At 43.0% G+C, this 15,658-nt stretch overlaps 1 long non-coding RNA gene across 1 annotated transcript in view; it reads left to right on the top strand.

The window, feature by feature from the left end:
* Positions 1–848: 848 nt before the first annotated feature.
* The window catches only part of LOC145720448 (uncharacterized), a 15,526-nt gene continuing 716 nt past the window's right edge, over positions 849–15,658 (top strand). The window contains exons 1-2 of the long non-coding RNA XR_014143355.1: positions 849–3,185; positions 15,381–15,510. This is a non-coding gene — a long non-coding RNA (uncharacterized LOC145720448). The remainder of the gene's footprint in view (positions 3,186–15,380; positions 15,511–15,658) is intronic.

The following is a 15,658-nucleotide window of genomic DNA, read 5'->3' as shown; positions in this document are numbered from 1 at the left end:
AGTAAGGGCCAACTAACAAGCAAAAATTGGGTGTTTACCAACAGATAACCTAAGAGCTGCTTCGGATCCAGTGACCAGGGAAGATCACTCTGAGGTGTGGGATTTAAGTTCAGAACTGGAGGTTAAGCGGGAGTCCGTTGCGCAAAGATTTGGAAAAAAATTTCCAGGCAGAGAAGACAGCTCGGGCAGAGGTATTAAGGCAGAAACAGGCTTTCTGTGTTTGAGAAATGGAAAGAAAGCAGGAGTGGCTGGGGGGCGGGTGGCGAGGCTGAGGAAGGGGGCAGCGGTGGACCACGCAGCACCTGCTTCAGTCAGCACCTGATCTTCAATTCAGATCCGCGTTTGCAGGGTCCTTTTTGTGGCTGCACGGTATTCCCGGGGGAGGCATGTATCCTAGTTTCACTGGTCACCTGTTGAGTGGCAGCTGAAATTTTTCCAGTGTGGGGCTATTATGAATAAAGATGCTATAAACATCTGTGTATAAGTTTTTGCGCGAGCATAAGTTTTCATTTCTCTGGGATAAATGTTCCAGAGTACACGTGCTGACTTCTTTGACTACAACTTAGCTTTGCAAGAAAGGGCCATAACTTCTCCAGAATGGTTATACTATTTTACGTTGGTGCTAACAAAGTATGAGTGATCCAGTTTCTCTGCATCCTCACCAGCTTTGGGTGTTGTCAGTATTTTGTATTTTAGCCATTCTGGTAGGTATGTAGTGGGGGCTCCTTGTGGTTTTAATTTGCATTTCCCCATGGCTAGGGATGTTGAACACCTTTCCGTGTGCTTACTTGCCATCTGTATATCCTCTTCAGGGAAAAGTATGTTCATGCCTCTTGTCCATTTTCTTTTTTTTTTTTTTTTAAAGATTTTATTTATTTATTTGACAGAGAGAGACACAGCGAGAGAGGGAACACAAGCAGGGGGAGTGGGAGAGGGAGAAGCAGGCTTCCCGCTGAGCAGGGAGCCCAATGCGGGGCTCGATCCCAGGACCCTGGGACCATGACCTGAGCCGAAGGCAGACGCTTAACGACTGAGCCACCCAGGCGCCCCGCCTCTTGTCCATTTTCTAATTGGTTGTTTTCTTTTACCATTGAGTGTTGAGAGTTCTTTACATATTCTTCTTTTGTTTTTTTTAAGATTTTATTTATTTGACAGAGAGAGAGAGAGCACAAGTAGGAGGAGAGGCAGAGGAAGAGGGAGAAGCAGACTCCCCGCTGAGCAAAGAGCCCAACTCGGGACTTAATCCCAGGACCCTGAGATCATGACCTGAGCCAAAGGCAGACGCTTAACTGACCCAGGTGCCCCTCTTTATGTATTCTGAAATGAGTCCTTTGCTGGATACATGGCTTGCACATGTTTTGTCTCAGCCTGTAGCTTGTCTCCTTGTCCTGTCAAGCAGGCCTTTCATGGAGCAAACAATTTTGATGAGATCTGACTAATCAATTTTTCCTTTTATGGTTTATGTCATATCTAAGAACTCTTCACCTTGCTCTAGGTCCTAAAAATGTTGTTCTATGTTTTTTTCTAAAAATTTTATAGTTTTATGTTTTACCTTTAAACCCATGATTGACTTTGAGTTAATTTTTTATAAGGTATGAAGTTCAGGTTGATTCTTTTTTCTTTTTCTCCCTTCCATCCTTCCTTCCTTCCTTTTTTTCCTTCCTTTCTTTTGGGCGTGGGGTGGGGCTATGGATGTCTAGTTGCTCCAGCAACATCTGTTGAAAAGACTATTCTGAATTGCTTTTGCTCCTTCATCAAAAATCAGCTTGGGCATGTTAGTGTTGTTCCTCTCCTGGATCCCTGAGTCTTGTTCCATGGATCTGTAAGTCTGCCCCTCTTCCCATTCCACACTGTCTTGATTACTGTATCTGTATAATAATCCTGGACATCAGATAGAGCGATTCCTTTCACTTTACTTTTATTTTTCAAAATTGCTTTAGCTATTATAGGTCCTGCGCCTTTTCATACACACTTTCAAATAAGCTTGTCTATTTCTACAAAACACCTGGCTGGGACTTTGGGATTGCATTAAACCTACAGATCAATTTGGAGGTGGGGGAAGATTGGCATCTTCACTACCTTGAATCTTCAAATCCCACACACGTGATATATCTCTCCATTTATTTTATTTTAAAAAAAATATTTTATTTATTTGACAGAGAGAGCGAGAGAGCACAAGCAGGGGGAACAGTAGAGGGAGAGGGAGAGGCAGGCTCTCCGCCAAGCAGGGAGCCCAATGCGGGACTCGATCCCAGGACCCTGGAATCATGACCCGAGCCGAAGGCAGATGCTTAACCTTCTGAGCCACCCAGGTGCCCCTATCTCTCCATTTATTTAGGACTTGTTTAATTTCTTCCATCTGCATTTTGTAACTTGCAAGAATATGGATTCTGTGCATGTTTTGTTAGATTAATACCTAAGTATCATTTTCTTTGGAGCGATTTTAAATGAATAGTATTGTTTTAAATCTGTTTCCACATGGGTTTTTGTTGTTGTTGTTAGTATGTAGTTTATTTTTGCTCTACTTCTTTTTTTCACCTGTTCTCAGGTAAAAGATTGCACCTCATAGCAAATATAAATCACGAAGAGAATCACCAGTCCTGGAATTGTGATTTCCAAAACACGGTTTCAATCCTGATTTTCTGGAATCTTCATCTGGGTAAGAATTAGACCTCCTCTACCTCCATGGAAGCCTGTGATGTTTGGTTGGGATTCACTGTGAGTTTGTGTGTGTCAGAGAAGAGGGGGGCATTGTTTCCAGGGAAAGGGATTTTGTCATCCCGGCAATCACACTACTCTTTGCATTAGCTGTTTTTGGCTCGTTGGATCTATTTAGAATTAGGCAGGTGGCCTAAAAGAACGTTCATACAAGCTATATTTATTTTACTGTCTTTGATTTTCATATTCTGTCGGGAAGTACCGAACGTACCTGCTGTAACGTACATGCTTCTATTTTCCTCACTTATTAGTTTAAGAACCAGTATCAAGATCAGTAACTTGAAGGTTGGCAGCACTGGTCACTGAGGAGAGGGCAAATGCACCCGGCTTAGTCTGACCAGCAGCTGTGAACCAAAGACAGTTATTCTATTTCTGATTGTATATTTGACTGACGCCATGAAAAGCATGTTCACCACTTGGTGTTATTAGGGAGATCATCTGTCCCAACCCCAAACTGGGCATTAGAGGTGAGTAAATGAGTTCCAAGTTACTATTTATTGATAGGAAAATTGTATATATGTTGAAATGTATATATTGAGATGTTAGCCTAGAAGCACCAGGTAATTATTAGGGAACCCTGCATTTGGGTTATATTTGTGCAAATTTAGCAGATAATACAATCTTAGCAAGAAAAGATGCTGCTTTCAAAATAGTAGACTTCATCAACTCATGGGTCTAAGAAAAGATATGGAAAGAAAATCCTGAAGACAAAGTAAGCATACAAAAGGTGACCGAATAATGCAAATTAGTAAAAAGTTATCTTCTCTACATTTAGTTTTTAAATTAAAACAATTTTTTTAATCTTCTCTATTTTTAAAACATCTCCAGTGGAAAAATGGGATGGAAATAGTAAATGAGGTGCCTATTATGACGGGATGACACTCCGACTCCAAATGTAAACTAGCTGCTTCTTTGAGATTGACACAGTCAAAAGGTCTCAAATTTGAACATGCCTGCGAATCACCTGGAGGACTTGTTAGAACACAGATTTTAGGGCCCACCCCCAGACTCTCTGAAATGTGCATTTCTAACAAGTTCCTTATGATGCTGACGCTGCTGGTGTCAGGGCCCAACCCTGAGATCGAATATAGTTCATTCTTAACTCCACTGAAGGCTAACATATTGGGGTTAGATTCGACAAGGAAAGGACTGAAGGCTGTCCCCAGGTCTATAAAGACTTTGGATGAGCAGATTTCTAGATGTCTCTTGGGTCTCCAGTGGACAAGGGGAAACACTGAAGTACAGTAAATTTCCATTGTAGATATAGAAGTCATTAAGTCCCAGGGTGATAGTGCATTGGGACAGATCAACAAAGGAAAGCATGGGTTTTCTATACCTGGAGTCCTTCTAAAGAAAATAGGCCACAGGCCATTTTTTGTCCTGAATTGTTTGGAAATTCTCCTGTCTATAGGTAAATGACTAAGTTTCCAAAAATACAGAACATGCCACAAAGTTGGTGTAGATTAATTCTTCCCAGTTTCTAAATCTAGGTGTAGTAATTAAATTCTTCAGTTGCATAGATGTTTTCTCTCTATGCTTGACTTGTATTCTCTTAGTTACACATGAGGAGAATCTTTTTGGGCTTAACAATCAGGCACTCATGGTAGGTATATTCGTGGGTGGTTTGGTTTGGCCAAGAGTCATTGCGGTCCTTATCCTCATGGCACATAGAGATTTCAAATGTCTCCATCTTCTTGCTCATGAATGTACAGAAATAGTTTTGATGGGGGAGGTCCTTGGTCAACATCTTAGATCTGATTTGCACATTTACTTTCTTTGTTCTCATGAAAACGAAGCAAAGAATAACCCTCAGAAACTGACAAGTCCAAGAGTAAAATATTATCACCATTTCTAAGAAAGATGCCAGAATGGGACGCCTGGGTGGCTGAGTCGGTTAAGAGTCTGTCTTTGGCTCAGGTCATGATCTCGGGGTCCTGGGATTGAGCCCTGTGTGGGGCTCTCTGCTCAATGGGGAGCCTGCTTCTCCCTCTCCCTATGCCCCTCCCCCCCGCTCATGCTAGCGCTCTCTCTCTCAAATAAATTTTTAAAAAAAGAAAAGAAAAGAAAGATGCCAGAGTAAAAACGGAGAGACTGGGGTTGAAATCTTCAGGTGCAGGCCTAAGTGACTCCATGAACTTTGATAGCACCTGTATACAATCCTGCTCTCAGGGCATCTCCACCCACCCCAGCACAGAGCCATTTCTATGTAAGAATTAAATGCCTGCTTGCTTGACCTGGTCATGACCTCTTCCCAAAATCACTCTCCATAATAAGCATTTTGTGTCAAAGGCCACATTCTTTTGATTGGAATTTGAAATGGAAAGATTTAAGGCAGATTGGTAGATGTATTACATTTGTATTAAAAATGTCCTTTTCGGGGTGGGTTAGGCCGATTTTGGGAAAAACACCTGCTGTTCTACTGGAGCGACAACAGCACAAACTGGGTTCATGTTCCTTCAGCCCAAGGTGACATGTGGGCCTTTTTGGAAAGAATAATAACAATCCCATTGATTTCAAAGAACTGAGTGTCCCGACAGTGAGATGCGACCTTGAAGTTGTGTAAATAAGGCTGCTCTAGACCTGTTCGTGACTGTGGACATGGAGAGGAAGATTCTTACTGGAAAAGGGAATGGCATCATGGATTTTTCTTTTTTAATAAAGAAAAAGAAAAAGTTTATGTTCAGGAATACCCCTTAGGGACTTTTTTTCAGAATTACTTTGATAAAGACGGGTACATCCTCTAAATAACCAATAGAAAGGAGGCTGCACAACAGAGACATCATGTTTGCTTTCTAAAAATTTCATTGCATTTTGACACAATGGCCCGGCTTCGGGGTAACGCGAGGGACACCAAACCTCAAAGCAAAATGGAAGACTTTTTCTGACAAGGCAAATATCCGGTTCTGAGCTTCCTGATGGGATGAGCATTCCAAGCCACCTGAGCGGGGAGAGGTAAAATCTTGACTGCACAACCCGAGCACAGCTGCGGTCTACCTCCCTACCTCGGATTCTCAAGGTAGGGGGAAGGTCCTGCTCTGTCAGGAACTGGGCAACCAGTGCGCGGTGAGAAGTGCCTCTTCTCGCGGGCTTTCAGGCCACGGCCACGCCCCCTGCTCCCCGGGTCACGTGTCATCTGAAGCACGTACCGCGTCATCTGAAGCACGTACGCTGGACCGCAAAGCTAAGTTTCAAGGACCGGAAATGAAGTCGGTCACCACCATGAGTGCGGCGAACGAGGCAGGAGAGCATTCATACAAAAGATTACTAAAAACAATGTCTGCACAGTTCGTGGCAGGGATTAAAGGTAAACATTGAAATTTCAACCATGAAAGGGGTTCTGGGCTGCTTGCCTGGAGTTGGAGGCTGACTTGGAAATCCAGTTCTTTTGAGGGTTTGCACATGGGAATTGGCAGAAAACATGATAGAACAAAACTTATCAATTCCTTTCTTTTGAAAATGGGTCTTAAGGCAAAACTTGCGGTTAGCGTCCTTTCTCCGTGGCCCTGCTTATTCAGCCGTCCGGAGCTTGCACAGCCCTGGGTCATGGCCCGTAATGCCTCCCAGGGCAGCTGTGATCATAAAGGACGAGACTCCTACAATAGGGGATGTTCTCCCCAACAACGGTTTCTTTATTTAGCTTGCATGAATTTATGGAACACAAACCGTCCTTTCATAGCAAGACAACAAATAAAAATAAAGAGATCTCAGCCATCCCGTATGGTATATTATACTATGCGTGCATTTGGTTTTCAGCAGCACAGACCTGCCCGACATAGGAACAGAGTAGAAACGGTCCGAAATGTGTGAGCACGATGGAAATGCAGGCACCGAAGCTGCGGGAAAGAATTTCAGAAAAACAAAAATTAGTTAGTAGCTATGATTCCATTTTCAGTTGGTTCAGCATGTGAATTGACTCCGGGAGCTGGGCTGTCTCTTGTTTTTATAGTTCTTGTTGTTCGCGTCAAATAGCAGAGTCTGTTTGAGATGATCAGTTTATGATGTGACAGAGAGGAGAGTGTCAGCTTCCAGCTCTTGAGGGCCTGGGACTGACTGCCAGGTCGTGGGAAGAGAAATGGGGCACGCTGGCGGAAAGTCGCACCAACAGGCCAGCGCCATCTGGGCAGGCTCTCCCAGAGGCCGCCTGCCTGCCTAGCAGGGCGCTGCTTCTTGCAGCAGCTCTTCCCACCACTGCAGCCACGAGAGCTGCAGCCACAAGAGCCGCAGCCATGGGAGCCGCAGCCACGCGAGCCGCAGCCACAGGAGTGACAGGAGCGGCGGCAGCAGCAGACCATGGGCGTACTGCAGGCAGCCCCCACAGCAGCCACAACTTCTGCATCCACAGCACCCCATGGTGTCAAGGAGAGGCAAGGAGGGAGACTCGGGAGGTGAGGGAGGTCTGGTATTTGCCTCTGCCGGCGGCCCTTAAATACTGGATGTGGGGGTTTCCCACCTGTTACCTACTCACCCCCTGGTTGTTTTGACCCGTTTCTGAGATGGATGTTTATTTCCTGTTACTTCTTCATGAGTACACACGACTTAATTTTCTTTCAGTTTCAGATAAATTCACTTTTATTTCAAAAGTGGAATCAGAACTGACTGAAATAGTTAATGCACGCTGCTTTCCCCCAGTACGACTGCCAGAGAGTGCAATTCTTTTGATTAATATTAGATGATGGAAACTGTGGAGATCGAGCTTTCCCTCTTCTTCAGGGGATCTTCACCTCCCAGAGGAGAGACCCTGACTGGCATTTTATCTTATCTTTTATATTACTCTAATTACATGTACTTATGTACATTATCTTATCTAATCACTCTTAAAAAGGCAATGAATTTGGTGTATAGAGTCTCTCATCAAATGGATTTCATAGTCGAATAAGCCCAGGATGGGCTGTATAGTTGTGTCTCCATTTGGGAAGTTGGCACTAACGTAGCAGAGGTAGTAAGTCCAGGAGGGAAAAAAAAAAATCAATTTTCAACAATAAAGAAATTTCTTATACACCAAATAGAAAATGTAATTTAAAAAAAAAACATTCAAAATAGCAACAAAATTTATACCAGTGCCTAAACCTAATGACTTACAAGATCTTTAGAAAGAAAATTATTAAATTGTGTGGAAGGACATAAAAGAGGAAATAAATGGAGAAATGTACTAGGTTTATAGATGGGAATTCTCAATATTGAAACGATGTTGTGATGGTGTTTCATGTGTCCCCTTGGCTGGGCTAAGGCTGGCCCAGATATCTGGTAAGACATCTTTTTCTGTGTCTGTGAAAATGTTTCCAGAAGAAATTAGCATTTGAATCAGTTGATTGAGTGAAGATGGTCCTCATCAGTGTGTGTGGGCACCATCCAGTGCATGAGGATCTGAATAGAACAAAAAGGTGGAGGAAGTGCCAATTTGCTGCCTTTGCCTGAGCTGGGACAGCCACCTTCTGCCTGCAGACATCAGAGCTCCTGCTTCTCAGGTCTTCAGATGCAGCCGGAATTATATCACTGGCTCTCGTGATTCTCCAGCTTGCAGATGGCAGATTGTAACACTCGTAAGCCTCCATATCATGTGAGCCAGTTCCTATAGGAAATCTGTATGTCTGTATCTGTATCTCTATATCCTATGGATTCTGTGTCTCTGGAGAACACTGCTTAATGCAGATGTCAGTCCTTCCCAAAGTAATTAATAAATTCATTGCAATTCTATGAAAAACCTTAAGAGATTTTTAAAATATTGGTCTCTTTTCACTTTTTATAAAAACTGGACAGCTTCCCCAAAAATATGTTTGACAAAACAAGAATGTAAGAGACATTTAAAAAAATATTTATTTATTTATTTGAAAGAGAGAGAGAGAGAGAGAACACACATGTGAGCTGGGGGAGGGGCAGAGAGAGAGGGAAAGAGAGAATCCTCAAGTCGAATCCCTGCTGAGCACAGAGCTCAAGGCGGGGCTTGATCCCAGGACCTTGAGATCATGACCTGAACCAAAATCAGCAGCCATCCATTACCTGACTGAGCCACCCAGGCTCCCCAAGACAATTTTTAAAGCAGAATGAGGAGAGAAGTTCACCTATCATATATTGGAACTAATTCTAAAGCTACGATCATTAAAACAGTGTGATATTCTGTTGCTGAGAGAGACAGAGACTAGTGGATGGGAATTGAGAGCACAGAGATAAAATAACACAAATTTTGGAATTTGGTGTATGGCAGAAACATTACAAATCGGGGAAGTTCCTGGCCATTCAGTATTGGTACTGAAATAACAGGCTGTCTCTATCGATACAAGTAATGTGAGGGTCCTTCTTCATACTACACATTAAAATAAGTTCCGGATGATTTTAAGAACAAAAAGTGACAAGCAAAATTTGACATTTTAGGGAGATATGAAAAATTAGCTCTATGACTTCAAATTAGTAAAGTATTTCTTTTTTTTTCTAAGATTTTATTTATTTTTTGACAGAGACACAGCGAGAGAGGGAACACAAGCAGGGGGAGTGGGAGAGGGAGAAGCAGGCTTCCTGCTGAGCAGGGAGCCCAATGCGGGGCTCGATCCCAGGACCCTGGGATCATGACCTGAGCAGAAGGCAGACGCTTAACGACTGAGCCACCCAGGCGCCCCTAGTAAAGTATTTCTTAAAATATAAAAGGAATACATTAATTAAAGACAAAATACACGAAAGGGAAGAAAACATTTTACAAAATGATGCTGAAAACAAAAGTTAAAACCAGCCACAGGCTAAAGAGAAAATCAGTTTTAGAAAGGGAAACAACTTAATAGAAAAATGCGTGAAGGATATTAACTGAGGAGTCACAGAAGACATGGCTCTACATACAATAAGAAGCTCAACGCCACTAATGATCAGAAAGGTAGAAATGAGGACCACGCTGTGGTACATTTTATATCCACCTGCTTATCAAAATGTTCAAGTCTGATAATACCAAATATTGGTGAGGATATTGGAAGGTTCATACAGTGTTGGATGGGAATGTACATCACTATGACCGATTTGCAGAGCGATTCAGCCACATCTGGTCAAGATGCAGATGTGTGTTATCTCGTTTACTCACTTATATATCAATGTGAGTTAATGGAAAGAACAATCCTATTCTATTTACTAAGTTATCATCTATTACTGTCATTGTTTTGACACTCAAGTTGTCCTACATTTTTCCAGTTGCCACACCTTCAAGCTGGTTCCTGTACCTTTTAAAAATACCTCTATCGTTTTTTGAGTACCAAGTTATATTTTGACCCAAGATGTTCACGGCCCATTTCATCCCTCCCCAGCCCTAGACCTGGAATGACTCTTTCTTCCAAAGAGTCTGGTTCGTTTTATTGGAGAATGATGTTTAGAATTCGAGATCAGGATGGCAGGATGCTCACTGCGAAGATTTTTTTTCTCTATTTACAATCAGTTCTGCTATAACACAGCAAATCATAGCACTGTACAAAATTAAGCCATAAAAACCACAGGGCCCTTGGGTTGGGGAAACGGCGCTCAAAAACCATCAGTGACCTATTAAAAAAGGATGGGAACTTAATAAAAATTGTAGATGATTTTACACATATGGTTAAAAGTATATAAATGCTATAAGAAATGTGACACTCTACTTTGAAAAAGATGTGAAGTTTGCTTGTGGAAGTGGGTCTGGGAAGGGGCAGCTTGTGTGATTGTCAAGGTGTGGAACGGGGTGTGTCTGAAATGGGAGGGCAGGTTGTAACCACAGGTGTGGATGAGCCTAGTTCAGAACACACAGGGCATGCAGGTGGCTGGTAGTCGTCTGAAGTGTGTGTGTGTGTGTGTGTGTGTGTGTTGTAGCTGGGTGAAGTTTTCTCCATCTGTTTGGTGTTTCTTATAGACAAAGTCCTGCATAAGCAAACACAGAATTAGCATTCTGCTCTAATTGTTCCCTAGTATAGCAATCTCCTTGGAATAACTTTTTTTTTCAGCCCTATGAAGGTATAATTGACACATCAAAATTGTATATATTTAAGGTGTACAGTGTGATTACTTGATGTATGTATACATTGTAAAATGATTACCATAATCAAGTTAATTAACACATCCATCACCTCACTGAGGTACCATATTTTTCCTTTTCGTGGTGAGAACATTTACGACTAACTCTATGAAGCAAATTTCAGGGATACAATACAGTATTATGAACTACAGTCACCACGTTGTACATTAGCTCCTTAGACCTTACTCATCTAACTGAAAATTGGTACCCTTTGACCAACATCTTCCCAATGTCCCCTCCCCTCAGCCCCTGCTGCCTTTCTATTCCTGCCTCTGTGAGTTTGACTTTTTTAGATTCCGTCCATAAGTGAGAACATGCAGTATTTGTCTTTCTATGTCTGGCTTATTTCACTTAGCATAATGTCCTCCTTGGAACAAATTTGCATTTTTAAAACAAATGTTATAGCAGAACTGGCTGTATTGTGTATCAGAAATTATGCTAGGTGTTGGGAATTTAATTAACTGATCTTCTGTATGTTTTCCACTTGGCCTTCTGTGATAGAACTTTTCATATTCCATTATTATGGTTTACTTCTGTCTCTTTTTGATGGACTATATATGTTTCTTTAGGGCCAGTCTCATCTCTCATTCACCTTACTTCCCTGACTGCTACACAGTCTCTGGAATCTAGAAGACAATTATTAAACTCTTGGTGAGCTGATTCAAAGAAGGATGAGGTGTGGTCCTTTCTTTTGAGGTGCTGTCAGTCCAGAGCTCTGCTCTTCAATACAGTAGCTGCTCGCCATGTATGGCTATTGAAATTTAGATTAATCAAAATTAAATAAGTAAAGAGTTTTTGTTCTTGAGCCTCACTAGTCATATTTTAAATACTCAGTAACCACATGTGGTAACTGGCTACCATATTGGCCAGCTCAGAATAGAATATTTCCTTCACTGCCAAAAGTTCTATGGGTCAGTGTTGGTCTAGACTCCAGTGGATGAAGAGTTAATAGCTCCCTGATTATCCAGATTATTCTTAGAAGACCTGATGATATTCCCCCACCTTCCCATAAAAATGACAAAAAGACAATCCCACATTTGGAAAAATATTCTTGAAAACATTTCAGACTTAAAATGCTTTTTAGAAAAATCAGATTTTGAAAGTAGGCCAATCTATATAATAAAATCTACCTTATTCCACAAAGGAGTCAATAAGCTATAAAGGAAGTGAATTTTTTTTTTAAAGAGACAACACCAAGCAAGACTATACACCAAGTCTCGAGCCTCCCAAATAGCCATTTTTTGCAAAGTAGACTGAGGGGGGATGGCAAGATCAGTAGGAGAGAAACAGGATCTTGTCTCATCAAAGCCAAGAGATACGAGTGTCAAGAAAGAGAGATTTGCCAACTGCCTAGTGCCGAGAAATTATCTTGTAAATTGCCTGAAGAGCATATTTTGGAGTTAAGCACATGGAGGCCATCTGGGACTTGAACCAGAGCAGTTCCAGTGAAGTAGTTGTCTAGGGAGGAGTTGAGAACTTCTGGAGTTCTTGGCAGAGATTTTTATTTATTATAGTAAACAAAAAATACAGTAACACCCAGGATACACCCTCTCATCCCCGACTATGCTTTTGAATAATGCATATGTGTATTCTTCCAGAATTCTGCAAGAAAATTATAGTGAACAGTAGTTAATTCAGTAACATGTGCTTGTGGGTAATTTTTATTTTCTTTGTGTTTCTGTGCATTTTTCAAATTTTTTATGATGAACATATATAGCTTTAACGATCAGAAAAAGCAAAAATTGTATTAAGTATGCATATGTGTGCTATTAACTTATGAGTAATTATGTTTAAATAGTGAAATTATGGGTAATATTTTGTTTCTACATATTTTACTATATGTTGAAAGGTTGCCAATGCATTTTATTATATCCAATCTTATGCATATTTTGCTGACTGTCCTTTCCCACATTCTTGATCTCCACTGAATCCCTATTTTATTTGATTTTTTTCCCCCAACTTTACTGAGGTAAAATTGACAGATAAAATTGTAAGATATTTATCACATGATGATTTGATATAGGTAAACTGTGTGAAAGGTCAATCCCTGTTTTCTAATGTCACTGTTCTCATGCCTGTCATCTACAGGGAGCTAGTTTGGGGACAATGCTTTCTGCAGGCGTGGCTGTCAAGGCAGGAGAAACAAGAGGAAGTGTCAGGAGGCAGCCTGGGCCTACCAGAGGTGCTTCCTTGTTTGAGGGTGGGAGCGAGACCATCCTGAGGGTTTCGATGCTTCTGAGAAGGGTCCAGAAAGCAGAGGGAGTGCATTGCCGTGTCTGCATGTGCCTCTAATGGGCTGGGCACTTAGTAGGTGCTCAGCAAATACCTGTGGAGGTAGAAGGTGCATGAGAAAGGAGATTTAAAGGGCCAGAGGGATGGTCTTCAGAGCACAGATGGAGGGGCTGGCCTGTGATGGGAGGAGTGGGGAGGTGCACCTCCTTAGTTGTAACGCAAGGCAAGAAGGAGAGAGAGGGCACAGATACGGGCGGGTTTATAGAGTCTGTGGTAGGAAGCTCCTTCTCGAGTGCAGGGGCTGGAGGAGGCATCTGGCATCTGAAGAAAGGGAACAAGATTGGAAGTGGTCATTGCCCTAGGAAGAGGAGGCAAGCTGATGAGAGAAGAGAGGTGAGCGTGGAGGAGGGACAGGGCGCAGGATCCAGCCATTGATGGTGGTGGTGCCAGCTCTCAGCCCCTTCTTGCCTCGCCATTGTCCTCCTACTCAAAACCATTTCCACCTGTTTTCCTTGCCTGTCTTCCCTCCTTCCTTTATCGTCATGTAAAGAAGATCCAGCCAAAACCAAAGGGTAGAAAAAAGAAAGATTAATTTCAGTTGGCGTGATTGGGAAAAGCTAACATTTGATCTGCCTTTTTAAAAACGAGCAGAATTTCGGTGGTGGAAGAGGGCATTTTCAGCCGAAGGCACACTCATGAGGGAGGTAAAGAGAGGATTAAAAGTTCAAATACTGATTATATGGCTGCTGTGTTTCCGTTAGGAGAGCAAAAAGGTCTGGGTCACAGGAGGAATCGAGGGCGGGTCCTGTGTTGGCACAATCATCCCACAGGACTCTGGCTCATTGGCCCTGTTCCTTCTTGTGCTGCATGTTCCTTGCCGAATCTTGCCTATTTCATCGTTAACGTCTCTGTCTTATTTCTAAGTACTCCATACGCTGTGCAGCACATAGTACCCGTACCGTAAAGATTAACTACTAGTCGTAGTGCTATGAATTACCAAGCTCTCCCTTCTTGTGCAGCTTTGGGTTACAGCCCTCGAGCCCCAGACAGATTAGGCTGCAAAGCAAATGGAAGCCAGATGGTTACTGGGGAGTCCGGACTTTAGTTTAAAGCCGAGGATTGTTGAGTAGGAACAAAATGTGCGCCCCTGGAAAATAGAACAGCGTAAGGTAGGGTTTGCTTGTTTATTTGTTTTTATATAGAAGCACTAAAATTTCATTAAATGGCCTTGAGCCATCATTATACCATATACTAATGATGCGTAGACATTTATTAACACTTGATGAGGTGAAAATCAATAGTTGGGTACATTTTTAAGTAGTTTCTTTCCTCAGGGACCCAAAGTTTCCAAATCTCTCTTCTGGCAGTCCTCAATGTGTGGTTCAAAGACCCACGGGGGCCCTGAGGCTGGTAAGATCATCCTTTTCCAACTGGGTCTCGGTGTGAGGCTGGGTTTTCTTTATGTGCTTCCACCAAAACAACACAGTCCAGTAGTTACAACACTGAAGGTAGATAATGAGCAGCCGTTCATCTTTGATTAAATCAGACATTAAAGCGATTTGCAAAAGTATAAAACAATGCCCCTGTGTTCACTAAATTTTTTGGGAAAATCTAGTTATTTTTCCCAAAAAAGTGCTATTTACGTGAGCAAGTAATGGGCTTATGGTGTTACTTTAAAATTAATGGTAACGCTTGGAAGGCAGCCGTCAGATGAGGGAGTCTCTGGGGACAGAGGAGCTTCCCTGAGCCTCTGAAAGCTCACTGCATGGCCACCTTGTCGCCTGCTCTGTGACTAAGACTGAAGCTACACATGTGACTCAAGCAAGGAGAACGAATGACAAGGCAGACATTTGAGAGTGCGAAGGTCCTGAAGCTGGATCTGGAGACTGGGGGCTTCTCCAGGGAGGATGGTTTTTATCATTTGCCGAGTTCGCCATTTGCAGCCAGAGCAGGTATCCCAGGAAGAAAAAACACGTGTCTGCTGGTCTAGAGGGATCTGTGACAGGCTGACCGGTGGTAGAAAACGTGGTGGATGTTGCAAGTTACCTCCTCTATTTAAGGTTCTGTGTATTCTCTTTCCCCTACTGAAAGGACCCCTAAGAATTTTCCTCAAAGAGGTGTCAAGGGAAATAATCATTCCCCCGGGGCAAATACTGGGGAGGAAGCAAAATGTCAGTGGGCAGATGCGTTTCCCGGCTCATCGATTACAAGAGCAGCTCTATTTGAAAACGGGGATGGGTTCTTTGCTAAATACTCCCATTGGGTGAAACAGAGATAAATTTAGCCGAGATGAAAACAGGTGACTTAACGAGACTAAAGTTGTCAGGAAATAAACAGGAAGAGCCTGAGGTTTTCCTATAGGAGCTGAAATCAAGCACAGGGAAGTGGTCACATGTCTTCCTGCTCCTACCTGCAGGGTTGGTACATAAGGGGCTCCCCCCGCGGACGGCAGCACCAGACCTCCCTCGCCTCCCGAGTCTCCCTCCTCGCTACTCCCTCCTGAGTCCTCTCTCCTGACGCCATGGGCTGCTGTGGCTGCGGAAGTTGTGGCGGTTGCGGCAGCGGCTGCGGGGGCGACGGTGGCGGCTGCGGGGGCGACGGTGGCGGCTGCGGGGGCCACGGTGGCGGCTGCGGGGGCCATGGTGGCGGCTGCGGCAGCTGCACCACCTGCAGGTGCTACCGGGTGGGCTGTTG

Source organism: Leptonychotes weddellii, chromosome 3 (assembly GCF_054177405.1).
Source record: "Leptonychotes weddellii isolate Sample4059 chromosome 3, ASM5417740v2, whole genome shotgun sequence".
Classification (NCBI taxonomy): domain Eukaryota; kingdom Metazoa; phylum Chordata; class Mammalia; order Carnivora; family Phocidae; genus Leptonychotes; species Leptonychotes weddellii.
This window is presented reverse-complemented; position numbering and strand designations above follow the sequence as displayed.